This window comes from Rhamphochromis sp. 'chilingali', assembly GCF_963969265.1.
Source record: "Rhamphochromis sp. 'chilingali' genome assembly, chromosome: 14".
NCBI lineage: Eukaryota > Metazoa > Chordata > Actinopteri > Cichliformes > Cichlidae > Rhamphochromis > Rhamphochromis sp. 'chilingali'.
The window spans coordinates 37,160,581-37,165,718 of NC_137941.1; positions in this window are offsets into that span (position 1 = coordinate 37,160,581).

The window sequence follows — 5,138 nt, forward strand, 5'->3', positions numbered from 1 at the left end:
ACAGACCTGGATCAATTCTCCACGTGCAGCGGTCGGAAGGAAAACCTATAGGTTAACTTGACTGGATATGTTAAGGCAAGTTTCTGGTTGAATTGTTCACAGCGCCATGTCTCGCTAAACCTGACAAGTGGGCCCTAACTTCTGGCTGAGGACCAGGAATGCTGTTAATAAGGTGGGAACTTAAAATTTGGGTTAGCAAATTGGGGGAAGAAAACTGACGGCTCAAGTGGAGAAATGTGTAGGAGTCTGACAGACTGCAAAAGCAACACATGCAAATTCACATATATCATGCAAATTCACATATATAAGCAGAAAATGCATTAACCTCATAAGGACAAGCATAACGATTAATGCATAAACATTAATTAAACCTGGCTAAGAACACAAACATACGCAATGAAGAAACAGCTTACATACGTGTGCACGCACAAGCAGGGTTAAAGCAGCGACACTTAACATACACCAGTTTTTAAAGGATATAGTTTATCCACTACTGACAAATAAACTCTCTGGGTTGCAGAACAACAACTTAACTTGGAAAGACAAAGACATTGGTCTGATGATTAAGTGAGGACACGACAAATTTAGTGGTTAAAAGGGTCGAATTGGGACATGTTTTTGTTGATTGTTTAAGACAAATGACTACTGAATGACAGAAAATTCCTTTTTAGGTTTCTAAACAGGATCTTAAGAATTTTAACACGTACCTGTGTTGTCCTGCCAACTTGGGGGGTTATGAGTTGATTATAGGGTGAGAAAAAACAAAAAGGGGGGAGAGGAGGCCTCGTTGTTTCTCCCCTCTCCGAATAACACAGCCAACACAACATCATTTTCCTGTTCGCCTGTTTTGTTTTGTTTTTGTTTTTTCTTTATGAAAAGCCGAGGCTGACCTGGACTCCTACCCTCCCCTCTACCATCGTTGCCCTTTCCGCTACCATCTTTGACCCACAACAACGACCGGAAAATGTCAACAGTGCTGCAGGAATGCGATCTCATGCAGCAGAGACGGAGAGCACTAAACCTAAAGCCCGTTTCACTACACGGGGGAAATTCCCAGACTGCGTCAGCTGACAGAGCTGTGACGAGACGCGCATGGAGCTAGGAGGAAAAGGGAGGGTGAGCAAAAGAATGCTGACCTCTGAGAAGAGCCGAACAGCAGAGCTGCAGAAGGCCGTGGAGCAAAGTAAGGGCAACATAAATAGACTCTGATCTGACGTGGAAGGAAAAGACTCTGAGGTTTTTGCCCTCAGTAAGAGCTTAAGGTATCAGAAGCAGAAACTGAGCATGGCTCCGGAGGAGCTGGCTGCTAATTGAACCCATCAGTCAGACTTGGAGTCCCACATACAGGACTTGAAATCAGGCGGCAGCTTGCTGGAGCAGGAGGTTGCCAGACCTGACCCAAAGCTCCAACAGCAGGAGCAAGCCCGGAAGGAGCTACAGAAGCAAAAGAGTCAAGTTATAAGGAGAAGAAGAAGAGGCAGGCAGCTGCAACAACGGATGCAAACAGACCCAAAGAGGAGGGCAGGACCCCAGGGCATGCTTCAGGCCGCTGGTTTACCCAAACAACAGAACAGGAAGGTGATGAACAAAAACACACACTTCTGCATGCGCCGACTTAGAAAAAGAGAAACACACACATGAACACTTATGCACTCGTTGAGTGAGTGAAAACTGATACACACCCATGCACCAAAATCAAAATGTTGATTCAATTCACTAGGAAGTGACACACAATGCTCCAGCTGCTGCAATGAAGAATGCTTTATTGACAAAGGCTCAATGCTGCACACAACAAATCCAAATACAGAATCTGTTACAATAATAAGCCCAGAGGGCATTTGTGTGGTTCGGGGAGCAGACTCCAGAGCAGTTTGGTTATGAAAACGATGCCCGTGCGAGATATCTGGGGCTTAAGGCCTCGACTCCATTGTTTACTGTACACTAAAAAAGAGAAGAAGAGAAAGCTCTGTTGTTGAACACGATTGCCTGAGGTATTAAAGATCTATATTAAATTCTGGTTTCCAGTGTGAGAAAAGTCACGCAGTGCCAGTCTTAGAGCTAGGTTGAGTGATGATTCTAAATTATTGTAAGTAAATCATTGTAGACCCGTTCAAGTTTCATGATAACTAGGATGTAGACTTTGTTGAACCCTAGGCAATTTGAACAGGTAAAATCTGAGTGACCAAGTAGCAGTTGAATAAAAGTTATTGAATGAGTGTTGAGGTAAACTGGCAGAGTTAAGAGCACTAAAACATTTCAAGAGCTCAAATTACTTAATATGGAAATGGTTCAATTTTGTTTCACGAACACAAAAACATATAGGTTTATGAATATGAAAAGGTTGAGGTGGTGTTGAGTGGACTCTGTTTAGGTTTAGGTTTGGCATTTTTGCTGATAGGAGGAATATTCAGTGACAAGTCCTAAGACCCGGGCGTCTGCATTTTTGTTTTTGTTATCTTTCATTTTACTTTGATTTATATTTTGAACAGTGCACTGATTTTTGTTTCTGAATTTTTCTTTAAGCAGATCTGCATATCGGAAATTACAAGCATTACAAGTCGGCGATCTCAACTTTTTGTTTTTCTTTTGAAATGAGCTCATTTTGCTGAGGGCGGAAATCTAAATGCGGCGATGGTTTCCACTATCAGCAAAGAAAGAAAGAATGGATGAATGGAAGAATGAATGGATGAAAGACTGGAAATAAAAACAAACGGACTGACTGGTAAAAGATGACAAGACTTGACCATGACTCAAGGTTAACCTCCACCTAGATAGGATAAAAGGGTGGATGAATTTATGTGTTTCTTTCTACAGGAGCAGGAGGACAGCGACATCTGAGGTTGCATGACAATTTAACTTTAACTTTCTGTGTATGTGAAATTGTGTGTACACACCTGCGCAGCGCTAACATTTGCAGTTTCTTCTCTACAGGCGATTAAATTGTGGGGGAGACATCCTGTCTTGAAAACAGTGTGATTCTTTTTACAGGAAATCTTTTATAGCATCTCTGGGAGGTAGATGGCTGACCGCGGTCAATGTGCTGCTAATGTTTGCTTTGCTTTGTTAAGAATGCGTGAGGAGGGTGCAGGAGAAAACAGACAAGTGACATGAAAACAAAGAATAATAATAAAACAAGTAATAACAAATTTGGGGACAGTTTGACATAGAGCTCACTAACTGGCCAATTAGGGGGCTCTTAGTGATAAACAAGTGGAGTAACATTGCCTAAAGGGTGAATAAAACAAATTGCGGCAATAATAGTGATTTAATGATTGGAGAAAACCTGAACATGATACTTGTCTGTTGTGCTGAATCTTTTATTACTCTTATGATTTACAGGTGGTTGTAAATAAGCTGTTTGATTTAACAGGTTTGCTTTTTAGGAGTTAAAGGAGCTTAACAGGTAACTGCTGACTAATGTTTTTACACAGGGTTACAGGTTGGCGGGAGAGTGTTTTAGAGAGGATGTGTAGTGTTCTTGTGCAGTTGCAGTGGGGAGATTGCAAAATACAACTAGAACGATTAATTGAGACTAATTAAAACTAACCTGAAACTGAGGAGGTTCTATATAAGGAAGAATTAAAACAGGTATAAAGTGCATTTGATCTTTAATTGCAGGTGTGACCATGAAGATTTTTGGTACGTATTGCAGGTTGTTGCTCATTATAGAATTGTGCTCAGGTTCATAAAGGCAAAAGCTATATAGGGGGTCTATGATTTGGTTTGTGTTTTAATAATTTAGGTATGGCAAAATTAAAGGTTTTTAGACAATTTAGGGGACAAGTGAGAAGCATAATTAGATGATCAGAAACTGAGTACTACACTTAAGTTGGAATTAAGAATGCCCAATTTGTTTGAGGTTTGTTGTTCACTTGTACTTATAAGGAGTTTCATCCGACAACGGATCGGATTGATATATTGGAGCTATTGACTTCACGTGCAGAGGGTTAAATGCATGCACGCTTACACACATAAGCATAGCATAGGATTGGAATAAACAAAGTCAACAACATTAGGTTAGGAGAGCCAGCGAGGGAGAGGTGTTGGCTTTCTGTCTCTTGCAGAGAGGGGAACAGACACCAGACGGGGACACGGAGATATGAGGACCCTTCACAGCAACTGGGGTCAAGTGTTATGGCCTTGGGGCTCCTTGAGAAGATGGATCCCATAACCACAGCAATAACCAGGAAGGGGTTGGCGAAAACTAGGAACACCAGAGACCAACGAGGTTCGAGAGGCTCTTGGCAAAAAGGGGGACACGGCGGTGACAACGGACAACAAACACACGGATCTTTGTTTGAAAGAGGGGCAGAATAATCCCCAGATCTGTGTAACGACTAAAGGGTGGTCTAACCCCGGAAGTCGAAGAAAGAAGTTGAGAATCACCCAACTGGAAGATACTGGTAGCTGCACCAATAAAGTAAAGGTTAAAAGCCCGTTAGACAGAGGGGCTATTCTAAGTACATTTGAAGGGTATAAGTGGTAAAAAGGGGGTGGAAAACCGGAGCACCAAAATAAAGCTGTGGGAGAATTGGGGACTGATGGGAGTGTCATCTGTAACTGCTGTCAGGGGTGTAAGTCTAACTTTGCTTGCATCTGAACTGCGTAAAGGCAGAGGTCATCCCCCATACGGTCCACCCGTTAAAGGGGGACAGAGGGTCTCGGGACCAAGGAGATGTGGACGTGGCAACATTAGAGTGTACGATGTAAGGAATCTCTTTGAGATAAGAGATTAAAGGGGGAAATGTGAGATTATTTTGTTATCATATGTTACCTTATATATGAGATCAAAGTAGTTGCATTATGATATGGTATGTAGTTTTAGTTTGCCTTAGACCTCTGACTTAGAAGAGTGTGAAAATCATTAGATCTGTTGGATTGACCTGTATTATGTTGAATGTCTTACATTGTTTCAAAGGAGTTGTTAGGATAATGTATGTAATTTTAATCTCACTGATATCATTTACATGCACTGTTATTAGTTCATTATTACTTCATTAGTCTGCATCAGTTTATCAGCAATATATCATTGTATCATTCATCATATCATTCTTAGTAAATCGGCTACAAGGTAATTCTCCACCAGCTTAGCTGTGGATCCAGATGGCCCAAAACAGAGTCAGATAAGGACACTGACC